We start from the raw sequence: 16119 nt of genomic DNA, 5'->3' as shown, positions 1-16119 counted from the left end.
ATTGGACGGCAGGGTAAAAAGTGACAGTGACGGGCGCAGCATTTTACCCAGAGTTTTTCAACTCTCTGCAACTAGAAAAAAAAACACCATGCGAGGAGCGCTCAGTGCAGAATAGAAGCTCAGCGGCTCATCGCGCTGCTGGCGTTTGTAGCATGATGTAAATATGAGGCGCTCCCATTGCAAAGAATTTAAAAAAAGAAAAAACATGAATATAGCGGTTGTAGCGGGTGCTTGCCATCCCATGCGGTTGGCTTGTCAGTAGCGCAGTATTGCAATATTGCGGTTATTGTGACAGCCTTACCATCACCGCAATTGTTGCTTCTTTAAGCTGTGACGAAATAGGATTCATATAGTAGTCTCACAGAATGACTGGTGGCAGGGCTGTGAGGTTGTTCATGTGCTAAGAGACCAGTTACTTAGATTTGTACTGTACCAGTTGGGCCTGTGGTTTAATATTATCCATGATGATTTGTAGTAGCTGGTGTCAGCGTAGGTAGATGGTTAACAACATTTTCTATTGAAAAATCAAAGGCGCCCTATCAAGTAGTTGTCATGCTGGCCTCCTAAAATGCCATGTAATAGTACATGACCTCATAATGAGCCAATCATCCAGTTCATACCCTTTGTGTTTGTTTATGTGTCCAACTCTCCTGCCGTTTTCCTTTCTAACAAGCCTTACATTTCTCGGCGTCCTGCCAGCTTAATGCCTGCCTTTATGGCTCGAGCGCTGTGTGTGCAATCGTGTGCCTGTGTGACTTTGGCCGCGGGAACTTCCTTGAGCAGCGTGCCTTGTTCATTACCAGTTTAGAGACAAACTTTGCTCTCCCTGTTCATTGACAGTTTGAGGAATCGTGGAAGCCTGCCGCTGTAAAAATCAAAGCTGTTAAAGTCTGAAGAGACTTCACCGTATAACTGTGTCCTGTTGGTGCTGAAACTCTGCTGCTGTGTGGTCTACTTTTTTTTACCGCTAAAACAAACTACTGAACCATTTGTGTTATTGAGCAGTGTCTTCTTAGACCATTAGCAAGCGCTGAGCTGACCTACAGAACATTATTGAGGTAAAATCATTTGTCTCCATTAGAGACTTAGAGATTAACTTTGATTTATACAGTACATGACAAATGGGAAAGATCAAGCTACTTTACTTTGATTTCTGACATATTGCATTCATAGGTTTGCTTTTATTATCAGGAGAATTCTTATCTGTGCTATTCTGTTTCCTAGAATTGCCCCGGCTCAATTTATTTGAAGAGCGATTTGTAGCCATTGCTGAGTCATATATTTTAACTGCATTAAATGTGAAGTGTGTCTGTTATTTACAGTTGTACAGTATCAGTTGCCAAGCAGCGGTGGATGTTGTTATCGGGCTGTAGCATCAGGGATTGGTTTCCGCTCCGTTTCAGAAAAAATGTACTGTACACAGAAATGCACACACAAACACTCTGTGCTTGGGTGTGTTTTCTAGTGAGCGTGCACAAGTCCTGAGGCCCACAGAGCGAGACACATTGTTAGATGCAGGTTAGAGTCAAACAGAGATAGACATCTGTCAGTCTCTGAATGGTATTTTCCCAATGCAACTGATGAGATACCTTCTCTCTCTCTCTCACACACACAAACACACTAGAAGAGGGCTCAGGTGAGAAAGCCGTGTGTGATTGAGTGTCAGCGCTTTAACGGGGCGTTGATCTCGTACAAGACAGGAAGCAGTAAACAAATCCCCCAACATGTGGCGGCTCGCTGGAGCACATCCCTCTCTTCTCTCTCTATCGCAGTATGTTTGTGTGACTTATGGCGCAATGAAATATAACAGTATAAATTGGACCAGTTTGTCGGTGTTGCAGAGATGTTAGTGCACTTGAAATGGAGTTTGTTTTGGTGAAAGAAATAGTGCAATAAACAGCAATCAAAAACAGATTTTTTGAATGATATAATAGGCTTAGAAAATCAGCCTGATAAACAATTGAGAAGTGGTTTTGGATGTTTTTGTCACTTGTGAAATAATATTTAATCCAACATGACCTCTAAAATGAACTGTGAGTGTATAATTTATGAAGGGCTGTCCATATTTCTAGATCCTAGTCTCTCGTCGTTTAATGAAATTGTATTAGAACGATACTTTCAAATCGTGTTATTGTTTTACAAAATCTCTTGAATGGTTTGTTACATGCGACGTCAGTGTGATCAATTCATATGTTATTTTGCCAAAATCAAAACTGCACACAGAAAAGCTCCCAATGCAATAACTTCCTTCACTTGTTTTGTGGGATATGCTTGTTTTGGAATCTTTGTGATTTTGCCTACATTTCCCACTTTGTGATATTTATCGGTTACAGAAAAATATGAAGAATATTGTGATATCCATTTCAGCCATATCGCCCATCCTTTGGTTTGCAGGTCAGCCGCTCCAAGTGTTTTAAGTACAACATGTCGTCCGACCAGGGCTGAGTGAGATAGTAAAATTACTTCAGATTTTACAATGGCCGTAGTCAGGGTCATCCTGAACAGGATTACGTTGAAAAAAAGAGTTTCTATGTGAATTTTAAGATAATTTCCCCTTTAATATTAAAAAAAGTACAGTGAAATAACTTCAAATTTGACATGGTCATGGTCACTCTGAAGAGGACTCCATGGAAAATTTCAGCAAACCCATTAAGGATTTGTTTTGAAGAAGGAATTTATGAATGTTGTAATGTAGTTTATTTATTTCATGAGTTTAAAAATGAGTACATTATCAATGTGTTATCCTTTGAGCTGACTTTCCCTGTACAGTGAGGGCAATGAAACTACTTTTAAGTTGTGTATATGGTCATAGTCATGAACATTTTAAGCAGAAATTCATTCTCAGCAAACCTATTATGGAAGTTGTTTGATCAAATTAGGACTTCTTTCTTGGCAAACACTTTTATTTGGTATGTAAACTGTGAGAACTTATTGCTGTAATGAGAGTCTTTCTTCATACTTTTTGGCTTCTCCAAGCACCGGTACCACAACAGCCCATCAAAATCCAAGCTGCAGCTGGCTTGACAAGGTTTTCGCAAACGCTGCAACCTTGATTTTTTGACGTCATTTGGAGCCAGAGTCTACGCGGTTGTGATCGGGAAGCTGGAGCCGAGATCCCGCCCAAACACCAGTCCCCGAGCCAATTGTGAACAGAGCACGGCCGCAGCTTGTTAGTGATTAGAGAATCACAGCTGTCAATCATGACGTCTAACCCCTTTTTACAGCATCAAATAACTAATTAAAACCATTAATAACATTCAGCCACTAGATGTCGCATTCTCCCTCCCCGTTCCATTGCATTTACTTCACAACAAGTCATTGCCAGGCACTTACCGTCAATCTCAGCCATTTATCCGTTTTTTCCAAACTAACTGACGACCCAGAGATACCACGTGATACCAACGTCGTTTTACTATTGGCTCACAAGCCTTTTAGAAGTGGGAATCAGAACATTTTTAAAATGATTAATTCACAAACATAATAAGATAAATAAAGATTTTTTACCACTTTTTTAATGTGACATTTTTAGACATTCAGTAACAATCAAGTTGATGGAAACACTATATTGTAAACAGATACAGTATCTTGTCTTTCAGTATTTTTATTTAATCCACCTCATTTATTAAGTCATAAATTCAGAGTTTTACCTGGATTCACCTCATCACTGCACGCTTAAGTACTACTTAAGTACACACTTTGTGAGTCTCCTTGTCTTTCTCTCTCCTTTGTAGCCTGTATCCCCGTTTTGTTCTTTCTCTCTGTCTATCCATCTATCTAATGATCTATCTATCTTTCTCTCCTTCCCTGCATCTCTCTGCAGACTTTTGGACGAGGATGAGGAGTGCGCTGCCAAGGCGTATGAATTATTAGACTAATGGGCTTAAGTGGCTTGTCCTAACATTGTCTCCGTCAACACATAGTGACACAGAGGCTTAGGAGAATACACAAAGCAAGAATAAAAAATTAGAATGAAACCAAAATACCAACCCCCTCCTCTCAGTTGTCTCTTTTTTTTGTTTGTTTTCGAGGTCAGGATTAAAATTCATCAGAAGGAGCCGTTAACTTTCCCCCCTCTCTCTCTCTCTCTCTCTCTCTCTCTCTCTTCTTCTCCTCTCCCCCACCTCCTCCTGTGTCTCCTCTGTGCTGTTGTAAGCGCGAAGTGATCCATTGTTATTAAATTGAGAGATGTGCCGCACGCTTTCATTCCCTGCGGAGGCTTTTAGTAAGTGAACTGTTACAATATTTGACTTTAAAAGATGGCAAATCTCCTTAAAGACTGAGAGTGAAACTGGGACAGATGAACTACCGTACATGTTGCAGGATGAGAAGACGCTGGTTGGGATGAATAGCTGAAGGAGAAAAGAGTCAGGGGACTTGTTTGTAATGTGTGACGTAACTTAGCTTAGCATGAGTTGTGGTCTTTGCTAGCTTGCACTTAGCTTGTAGTGTGTTTGTGTGAAGGTTTCCCATTGAGGTTAAGATTTTTCAGATTATATTTCAAGTTGTCTTCACAGGTGACTCAAAAATATCTGTTATTGAAGTTGTATCTAAGGTCTTACTCAGTGCTTAATACACACACACACACACCTGTCAAACGTCACTTTTGATCTCACATGGACATTGTTGTGTGCCTTGGGACCAAAACTCAATGGTGACTGTTCTATAAATAAAACCATTGTTGAATGAATGAATGATTTGTTTACTTAGTGTGGCTAACTATGTATAGGCTTATCCTGTCTGCAGTGTGAAAGGCTGTGGGGTTGAGCATGAAACTTCATCACCCGTTCCAGTAACTGACCTTTTCGATAGAATTTGGTAAACTTCCAAAAGTCGGGCAGAAGTAACTAACGGGGCTCCATTTTGGTCGCATATGCGACTATTTTTTCCCTGATAATGCCACATTATGAACACCAAATCTGTGTTGAAATCGGCAGGACGAGACCTTAATGGGAGGTGCCATTATGCATTCAGGCTCTGCTCAGTAAAGATGAGTATTGAGCTATGGTTAATTTGTTGCGTTATCATGATAAAAACATTTCTTGATGTGTTCAAATGTAATCTTTTAAAATGTAGTTTTTGGTGAGAAACTTCAGAATAAATCCAGCTCTTTGAAGGAAATGTTTTCACAGCAATATAAATAATAATAATTAATAGATAGTATAGAGGGAATTATGACCTGTTTAACTTACAAAAAACAGTATGCAAATGGTAATAAAGGAGTGGATGTTGAAGTACATGGGATTTATTGTTTTACTTTTGTTTTTTACCGTGGTATTGAATTGGTATTGAGAATCGTAGAATTTCACTGGTATTGGTATCGACTTCTCGATTTCTGGTATTGTGACATCCATAGTATAGGCCTATAGGGACTGACAAAATGCTTAAAATGCATTATTGCGGCGCCAAAAGGCGCGGGGAAAAAGTTTGGGTGCACCTGAATGAAAAGTTAAGCGCACCAGTGCAACCAATGCAAAAAGTTAGTCTGGAGCCCTAGCTTCTACGTGATAGCTTTCCAGAGTTAATACGTATTATAAACCATTGTGCAGCATTTGATAACCCTTCAAACTCATGGATCTGTTCCTCAAACTAGACTTCCTGGGTCATATTTGATTTTTTCACTGATCTACAAACAGACCTACAGACTACTGAGCACTGGTCAGTAGTCTGTAGGTCTGTTTGTAGATCACGAACACCTCAGCTGTAAATATTTTCCTGTAGTTGATCCCCTGGCTTCACAGAATCTCACACGTCACAGAGACATTTTCAGCCACAAAGCCAAATGAACTGCTGCCTCGTCATTTCAGAGATCTCATTATTTTCAATTTTTGTTTGCGTCTAAATGAGCCTCAGGATGCTAAAGGGTCAGTAGAATGATTTTAGCATTCCAGTGGAAATCTGACCGAAATCTGATCGTTTTTTGCGTATACAAGTACACACACGGTAGAACCTTGTACTCAATCAGCGGGTCAAGCATCACCCACCCCTTTTAAAACAAACAAAAAAGATCAACACAAGAACCGACAAAAGAAATACACCCCTTGAGGCCTTCCTAATGAACCAAAGTCCAAGTTGGACAGATGCAGCCTATTTCCAAACTTTTTTTTCCCTCCTGTTCCTTTGTGCATCAAACTCTTCAAAAAAACATAACAAGCTTCTTTCATGGATCAAACGAGAGCGGCAGTGCTCATTGTGCCAAAGCGGGATAAAAAAAGGAGACGGAGAGAGAGAGAGCGCGAGAGAGAAATACCTTATTATTGTTATCAAAGTAAAGCCAGCTCCTCTCCTGCTGCTCTTATGGGACCTCCCTGACTCTCTCTGCTCGTAGACCCAGGGGGAATCTAAACATGACCCGCATACACCCCCCCGTCTTCCTGGAACACGCACACACACAAACGCGGGCCTGTCTTGGTGCACGTCGTTTCATTTGTGAAATTAGTCCATTCTCTCTGACCCTGTCTTTTCATCAGGCGCGGCGGTGCATATTTTAGTCCCTTTCCTGCGCTTGTTTTACTAATTGGTGGCTATACTTTGCCCAACACTGATATCCTTTGATCATCTCAGATCATTACGTTTACCTCATTAATTTGCTCAATGTGATTTTTCTCCCCCCCAAAAATTTAAGGGTCCGTGCAAAATTGGATTAATAATAGATCATATGAGCCAAGAGAAAGTGCAATTCCTTTGTGATTTCTCCTCTACCTCGCTCGCTCTTTCTCGTCCTTTCTTTCGCTGGTTATTGTTGTCCTGTGGCGGCATGCCAGTGTCAAAGGTTAAGGTCAATATTTTGGGGGAATATTCTAAACATGAATCTGCTTTAAGGGAGATGGGAGTTAGGACGTCAGGGCGTATTTAGCATAGCTTAGCATTGAGGGGCAGGGAGAAACAGCTAGCCCAGTTTCTCCTAACAACCAGGGTTTACGTTAGCCAGCTTCTTAACGGTATCATGTGTAGTTGATTGGCAGAATAAATGATCAATGGCCAAAATGTCTGCAAGGAAGTATGCCAAATGAATGAATTAATTAACTGATAGCATATTAAGTAGTCTAAAATTGTAAGATGTTACCAAGACAGCTTAAATATAAATTTATATGACACAAAAGTATAAAAGCGGTGCTTCTAGTCCAATATGCTTTTTGTCAAATTTAGTGAAAACCTCGTCACGGTCCTCTGTTCTGTGTGTGTGCTGAAAAAAAAAAAGCCGGACTTCATACACAGCCAGCTGACTGTTTAAATGCGAAGCAAACAAAGTGGCTCGGACCAAGTTGCTATAATGATGATATAAATAATGATTACATCTATGTTTTATGGACTGCACGCAAAGTTTAGGTAAGGTATTAATAATAATTTGAATGTCAAAGTTATGAATGAAGCTTCAAACTGTTCGGTAGCCTACAGCCCTACAAGCCACACAACACTATTTTGAATCGGACCGACAAGCCTATTATTTTATTTTTTAGACCTCTTCTTTAACTTATTTTCAAGTTATGTCAAATGTGGGCTATTATATGGCTATTTAAAACATATGTCCGGTAGTTATTCTATTTGGCTGGAATTCTGGAATATATATATATATATATACGTATATTGATACCACAGATTATCATTTTTACATTTCTGTTTATACTGTATGTGCATTACACAAGCTACATACAACATTTTTCAGGTGTTTGAACTTTGGACATAGCCAGGCTAGCTGTTTCCCCCTGCCCTCAGTCTTTATGCTAAGCTAAGCGAAACCCGTCCTGACTCCCGGCTCCTTACATCATGCACAGAACACGAGCTTGATATTGATCTTTCCATCTCACTCTTCCAAAAGAAAGCAAATAAGCATATTTCCCCGAAATATTCCATTAAAGTTCAATAGGCTTGTCATACACACACATTCAGGCTTTCACACACAGACATGAAAACCCACTCACAGCAGGTGCAAACATCCACTTTCACACAGTTCTGCTACTTTTTGCTCCACTTAGAGTGGGTCCTGTTTGTTCAAACATACATTAAACATTAGAGCGAAACACTGTAATTTATCCAAACTGTCTATAATCATACTCCACTTACACTCACCAGCTGCAATTGTAATGTCTGTCAGTACTTCCTGTATCACACCGTTTCCTGTATTTCATCCCCTTTTCAGCATCAGTATCTCCTCTAAAGATATGTTCCCTAACAATAGGCTGATGTCTGCGCTTTGTTGTTGACAGCTTCATTGTCAATCCACCCAACTCCAAATTGTGTGTCACATAAAGACGTGCATCTCCCTCTTCCTTTCTCTCTCCTCTCCCTCTTGTTCTCTTCGGAGCAGATTACATCTCGGATCACTCTGTCTGCAGGCGCCGCTCTGCATTGTGTTGCGTCTCTCCTCTTGTTGTCACGTTGAGTTCTGCGCCCTCCCATTATCATATAGATAAGTGAATGTTCTGTTGCGTCAAGACGGGGGAAGCGCGACTCTAATGTAGTGTATTGTGTACGTTGTTAAAATTGCCCCCTGTCGCCTCTGCCATTCACGACGCCCGCTCCTCTATCATAGTTGTAAACACAATCGCTGAAGATTGTGAGTTTTTTTTGGAGGCCTTGTGTGTGAGGAAAAGATGATTTCCGCGTTTTTGTGTTTTTCTCAATAACTTGGTTTTTGATGGGAAGTGGGCCATTTCGCATGTGATTGTGTACATTATGAGTGCATCTTTACATGGGTACAGCATAAGTCTGGAGTGTGTGTGTGAGTGATTGTGGAACTACAGGTGGTAGCACTGTATTCTGGATGTTATTTCAAGGTTAAGATGAAGAAAAACATTTTGGTTTACACAACATTGTACAGAACATTCAACATTGTGTGTCATTGCATGCTTAGTGTACAAAGTAGGGGTGTCCCCGACTAAGAAGTTACATAGTCAGATCTGATCTGGTCAAGTCTTGCCTAGGGCTGCACAATTTGGAAAGAAATATCTAATTGCGTTTATTTTGACAGATATTGCAATTAAAATCTGATTTGCGGATGATCATTTTTACATCATTATTCTCTTTTTCATTGAAAAACATATTTAAATGATTATGGTGTGATTTTTATGAGGATCTGTACCAAACAAAGACTATCGCTTAGCTGTTGTTTCAGGACAGCGCTGCTTGTTGAGTGTAGGCTGAGGGTGTGTGTAGGTGCGGCACTGTCCGTAGAACTGAAACGAAGCGGAGATCGTAGACAGACAGAACACGGTTTCTTAGCCTGCTTGCTGTTTGTGGTTGTAAATAGAACTTTCGGCCCTATTTCCATTTCCCCCCCCATTGTAGCAATCCATAGATAAAAGGGAAACAACAGGGAAACGAAGGGGACAGTCAATGAGAGAAAGCGCGAGAGCGCCTCAAGCAGCAAACAGCTGTTATATACACCGCAAACAGCTGTTTCTACGCGCCTCCCCCAGATGATTTTGAAGGAAAATCGTTCATAAATTCAAAATATATTCAGCGTTCTGATAGTGTTCTTATGTGAGTGCTTTGATTAATAAATGTATTCTTTGATTTTTTAAACAGTAGCCTTATGTTGTTATCTAGTCTCTCTGAGGCTATCGCCAGATGCTGCTCTGATGGTCGCGCAAAATTGATAGTGATTTATTCACACACACACTAAGGAGATTGATTTTATTAACAGCATTATTAATAGGCGGATATTTATACAAAAACAGGCTATATATCATGATTTATTGGGAGAAACCAATCAATTCTATGTAAAATCAGACATTCAGCATCCCCAATATAACCAAATTTTACCACCATTGTGACGATTTGACTGTGAGATTGGCAGTCAGGCTCCTTAGATCAAATTGTTGAATTGTTGAATAGTTAACTATTCAACTATTCGGGGTCACCCCTAGTGCAAAGTGTGCAAAAGTGTGTGTTTGTATCTACAGGAGAATTTCTTTGACAGTGATAAAGTGAGTTTAGGCAAGAGAAAAAATCCCCTACAGCTCTCATGGCTCAAATAGCCTTTTGGTTCCACTTCTGTAGTGTGTGTATGTGTATGTGTGTGTGTGGTGGTGTGTGTGAGAGAGAAACAGGAATACACCACTTATCTCTCAAAATCCTCCTTCCTCCCACTTACACACACGCTCCCGTAGCATCCTGTGGACTGTAGCATCACTGAAATACACAGCCCTGGATTATATCTCTTTACTGGGCTAGTTAACCCCTCTCCAGTCCAGTCAAGTCCAGTCCAGTCCAGTCCAGTCCAGTCCAGTACAGTTCAGACTTGTCCCCCCGCCACTCTGATCCAGCTCGGCTCAGTTTACTTCAGTCAGTTTTAGCGGAACAGTGTGAACTCAGCCGGAGGAGCTGCAGGCCGTGATGTGATGACTCAGAGATGGAAGGAGACAATCTGTTCCCTGTTCAGCCCCAGGTGTGCATGTGTGAGTGTGAGTGTGTGAGTGTGTACATATGACACACGTGCAGTGTGTGTGTATTACTGCAAAATGCTCCTCAAGGATTTGATGCACTGTGATAAACAAAACTAAACAAATGTTATGATTTATTTATATTTGTTATATTATTGACTTTGTTGAATGCATCCTTTGTGATTTATGTGGAGAGTAAGGATGTCAAGACACCAGAAATTTAGTGGTCGATACCAATACCAGTGAAATTCAATACCACGGTAAAAACAAAACAATAAATCCGCAGAATTTCTTTACCACCGTTCATTTCTAATATCTCCCAATATTTTGGATAGTTAAAAACTAAATGCTGAGAAATTGCCCAGGTTGTGCAGAACAAACTATTTCTGGAACACACAGCTTGATTTAGAGCCTGTGGAGTTTCTGCACAACACTAGCTGAGTATAGTTAGTATAGGTTCTGCAGAGTGGTTACCATAAGAACAAAAAATATTAAAGGCCAGTTGGCTGCCCTCTGCTTTTGAAGACAAAAAGGACTCAAAGTTGACATAACGTTGTCTCCTCTAGAAAAAGAGAATAATAAACAGTTAGGGGCCGTTTAACTCCACCATATGCTCAACATAACAGCAGTTTTCTTTGAATTTTTATGCCTGTGTGAATTTGTGTGTGTTTGTTTTCTTGTCTCCCTTCTCCACCTGTTCTCTCTTCACATACTTCCACTGGCTTTTTACTGTGTGCTCAGATTGTTAAAGGGTATCCCTGATAGTGGGTCACAGTAATACAATGTGTATGTGTTTACATGTGTGTGTCTGCAGCGGTGCACGTGCCAGGTTGAGCACAGCTTCCCTCTGATCCAACACCACCACCACCTCACACACACAGACACACACTCCCTCCTCCATGTCTTCTTCTTCCACTTTCAACATCCATCCCTTTCTTATGGAAAAGAGCCAATTAGACTTGTGTCTGTTTGTTTTAAACAAAATGGCTTTTAATTAGCGCGATCAAAAAGGCTTCTTTCTGCAGGCCCCAGGATCCACTTTGTAGTTCCCCCTCCAGATCGCACACGGGTTTGATGCCACCTGATAGGACGCCAAGACAATCAGAACACTTTTATAATGAACACACGCACGCACTTTATCACTTTGTCTCCATCTATCGCTTGTTCTCTCTTAAACTCTTTTTGTTGTATTGTTACCATGACCATTCTTTTCTCCTGCCCACATCCTCTTAATTCTTGCTGTGTCGCTCCTTTCTTCTTCTTTTGTCCTTTCTGTCTGATCTGTGTTGTTTTGATGACGTGGCCCAGCATGGCTCACTGCTGGACATGAATTAGTGTCCTCTGTCTTCCTCTTTGACTGGATTCACTTTCCAAATTGCTGATCAGTTTGTGTAATGACACTTCATATCTATACTAAAATGCAACCCTTATCCCATGTCGGTATGATCTGCCGGGGATGACAAAAGACATGTATTTGGAGTAAAGATCATGTGTGTATATGAAGTACAGGGCTGTCAATCTATTAAAATGTTTAATCATGATAAATCGCAAATGAATTGCACATTTGTTATCCGTCCAAAGTGTACCTTAAAGGGAGATTAGTCAAGTATTTAATACTTTTATCAACGTGGGAATGGACAAATATGCTTTCTTTATGCAAATGTATGTATATATTTATTACTGGAAATCATGGCAAACTGCAGCCCAACAGGCAACAACAGCTGTCAGTGTGTCAGTGTGCTGACTTGACTATGACTTCTCCCAAACTGCATGTGATTATCATAAAGTGGGCATGCCTGTAAAGGGGAGACTCGTGGGTTCCCATAGAACCCATTTTCATTCACATATCTTGAGGTCAGAGGTCAAGGGACCCCTTTGAAAATGGCCATGACAATTATTCCTCACTAAAATGTAGCGTTAGTTTGGAGCGTTATTTAACTTCCTTCGTTAGTAAGCTAGTATGACATGGTTGGTACCAATGGATTCCTTAGGTTTTCTAGTTTCATATATATTCATAGTTTATTTCATAAACTGACCCCACTACAACCTAAAAAAATCGCAAGTTGTGTTAAAGAAGTTAATGGCGTTAAAATGAATTTGCGTCAATGTGTTGTTAGCGGGCTGCACGGTGGTGCAGTGGTTAGCACTGGCGCCTCACAGCTAGAGGGTTGCAGGTTCTCCCCGTGTTAGCGTGGGTTTTCTCCGGGTACTCCGGTTTCCTCCCACAGTCCAAAGACATGCAGGTTAGGTTAATTGTGGACTCTAAATTGCCCGTAGGTGTGAATGTGAGTGTGAATGGTTGTCTGTCTCTATGTGTCAGCCCTGTGATGGACTGGCGACCTGTCCAGGGTGTACCCCGCCTTCGCCCAATGTCGGCTGGGATCGGCTCCAGCCCCCCCCCGCGACCCCTAACGGGATAAGCGGTTGCAGATGAGGAGGAGGATGAGGTGTTGTTAGCGGTAACTCTGACGGAATAAAAAGCACTCAAAACACTCTTAATTTAAAAGCTCTGCAGCTTTTTGGCACGGCAGAGTTCTTCCCAAAAGTCTCTTATATTATGCCTGAAACTTGCAGACTTCATCATCGGTTGTTTCTTATTCCTTCTCGCCTCCTGCTACCACTCTCAGCCGACAGCATTGCTTGGCACACAGCTGGAGCTGTAGGATGACAGGGGTGGATGTCTGAGTGCAGGTGTGTTTGTATCCGTCTGTCTGTGTGCACCTGTAGTTATATATGCTTTGTTTATTTTGCCAGATGCTCTCACACTCCTGACTGTATACTTCATATGCTGTATGTGTGCATATCTGTGTGTATGTGTGTGTTTCTTTGTCTGTGTGTCAGGTGATGTCCACTGTATTGTTGGTCTGTTGTTGACAGTGGCTGCAGGGAGTAAAGATGTGACCCAATCAGCTCACAACTGCTCAGCTCACCATGCCTCCTAATTGACATGTTTGTGTGTGTGAGCTGAAATAGGTTCAACTGACAGCTGTCAGGTTACTTGACTCAATCATCATCTTCTCCGTCTCGCTTTCTTTCACATATTCTGACACGTGCACACACACACACACACACACACACACACACACACATACACACACACACACACACACACACACACACACACACACGCACACGCACACGCACACGCACACACACACACACACACACTGAAATGACCAAGATACAGTATCCAGTGATGTAGAGACCTTTTGGCGAAACATTCATGTTCATTATATAATGGATTAAGAATTAATATTATAAGTATGAAGTTCATTAATGTATCAGTTATCATTGCTTTCTGTGAACTGTTTTCACTGTGACACCGACTGTGCTGCGGGTTATGATCACAACTGCCAATTGGACTGATAAATGCACAGTATACATCCATGGCAACATTGTTTAAACACAGAAATGGCTGCGTTTAAGTGTCTGTAGTTTGTGTGTGCACTTTCATATACATTACGTACAAATACATATTTACATAAAAATATATGCCTTTATTAGTCTATTTGAAAATGTCCTACCTTGGTGAATAGTAGCAGTAGTGTCAAAAAATACACTATGGCAGACGTCGGGCAATAGAGAGGCAAAGTCTCCTGTTTTTTCATCAGCAGGGAAGCGAAAGAAACGGCAAGACCCGTTGCTGGTGTGAGTACATCCCAGTACGAAACACACAGGCATCGTAGCTTCAGAGAGAGAGACGTCACTTACGCGACGTTTGGGTGGGTAATCTTTCTAATTACGTATTTTCAGTCTTATTTTTGCAACCATTTGCAAGGTCCCATGGTGGTCCACTGGGAGGGGCGGGACTTTGCCTCTCTCTTCAAATGAATTGGCTGAAAGCAACACAGACTGCACCAGTTTTCACTGAGATTTTTTTTTTACAACAATAGCTTTTCAACAACAAAAATTGCCATATGACATCAGTATAAAAAATGATAAAATGGCACAAAAATTCCACACCTCGTGGCTTTAATTCGATATTGAATCAGCAGCCTTATAAATCAACTGTATGCTGAATTCAAGAATGAACTCTACAAGCTTGAAAAGAACATAAAGCATGCTTGACAAAATCCCCACATTTGCCAATAAGGATGCAACGGTTACCACCAAATTTCGCCTGGCACTGTGTCATGATATCTCTCCAACGTTAACAGTATAACAGTATGTATCCTCATGTGGTGACTCCTAAAGCCAACAGTGAGAAGAGGGAGATGTGACAGTGCAATATGGGTAGGCATTCAGAGCTGAGCAGTCACAGTTTATGGATGATTCCCTTGGCAATCGCCTGAGCAGTATCCCGGCTTTAATGGCTGCACAAGCCTGATTTATTATACGAGTTAACCCTGACCCTACTCTACCTCACAGCGTCACCTTCACCACTGCACACACACACACACACACGCACAAGATTACAACTCCGCGCACGTGTCAGGGCCTGATAAATGGACAGAAACGAAGCACGATAGGGACCGATAACAAGACAATACAGATGATATGTAGGCTTATGTTGGAGAGATAGCAGCGTGTGTTCATGTGTGTGTGTGCTGGCCGCACAGTCTCTTTACCTACTACAGTTACGACCGTATTGTTGATATGAGTAGCACTTAACGTAGACCCCATTTGCCTGTAACCTTGCCTCTCTTTACTTTCCTACAGCTCTCCGTCTCTCTCTGTCACAGTGAGTACTTGCCGCTGTGCAAGTGTACGTGTGTGCGTTAGCGCACTTAGCATAGAGCCCCCTGGTTTCCCTTCATTTCCATATAATTAGATTGTGTGTGAAAGGCTACTTCCAGTGCATTGATTAAGTGTCAGATGAGAGGAGAGGAGAGGAGACAAGCATCTCTGGGCAGAGGAGGGACAGGAGGGGGCACGGCACTACAACAACCTGTCACACACACACACACACACACACACACACACACACACACACACACACACAGAGCCCCTCCTCTCCTGTCACCGTTATAGAGAGCGACGTCTTGGCTACTGAAAAAAGCCACAAACAAAAGGAAATGAAAGTGTGTTTGTAATAATGACCCATATTGTGTACAGTATGACATTGCCCCATGCTCGCTCTCTTTCTCTTTTTGTTTTGTGTGACAGAATCGGAGCAGACAGTCTTAGCCTTGTGTTTTTTCTCGGACTAGCCCCCGTTGTCTCCGTCTTAATTTATGTTTTGCTGTGGCTGAGTCTGACTCGGGTGTTATACGACCGTCCGCTAGCCTGCCCTATATAAGGACAAAACTACTGGACTGGGCTGAGCTGAGCTGAGCTGTGCTGTGCTGAGCTGAGCTGTGCTGTGCTGGGCTAATGGATTGCAGTCTTTCCACAACTGCTTGTCTACTTTACCTCAAGCCAAACTGCATTCCAGAGGACTAGTGAGAAAATCCTTCCTACATCTCTTTCTTTTCCTTGCATTTACTTGCTTATGTCTTATCATTTTAGGCTGACTAATACCGGTATTGTACTTCTGCTTTGGTAGCTCTACTGTGAACTTTGATGACTCAGGAATTTAAGGTTATTGCACTAATGCGCTCCTCATAAGTCACTATAGAGTGATAGAAACTCGAGCAAAATGTCAAAGATGTACACTGTAGTTTCCACTGGGTCACGGGTGGAGGATTCAGCAGTTCTGTTGATGCCAAAATTGCAATGGTTTCCACATATATTCACTATCACTGGCTCACCTGTTTGGCTACCAGCTGACTTGTTGCATCCAATCATATCTATGGAA

The 16119-nt window shown here is 41.5% G+C and overlaps 1 protein-coding gene across 3 annotated transcripts in view; it reads left to right on the top strand.

The window, feature by feature from the left end:
* sox5 (SRY-box transcription factor 5) overlaps positions 1–16119 on the top strand; it is a 244146-nt gene that overhangs the window by 3021 nt on the left and 225006 nt on the right. The window lies entirely within an intron of this gene.

This window comes from Sebastes fasciatus, chromosome 23 (genome assembly GCF_043250625.1).
Source record: "Sebastes fasciatus isolate fSebFas1 chromosome 23, fSebFas1.pri, whole genome shotgun sequence".
Classification (NCBI taxonomy): domain Eukaryota; kingdom Metazoa; phylum Chordata; class Actinopteri; order Perciformes; family Sebastidae; genus Sebastes; species Sebastes fasciatus.
The sequence above is the reverse complement of the archived record's forward strand: the minus strand, read 5'-3'. Positions and strand labels throughout refer to the sequence as shown.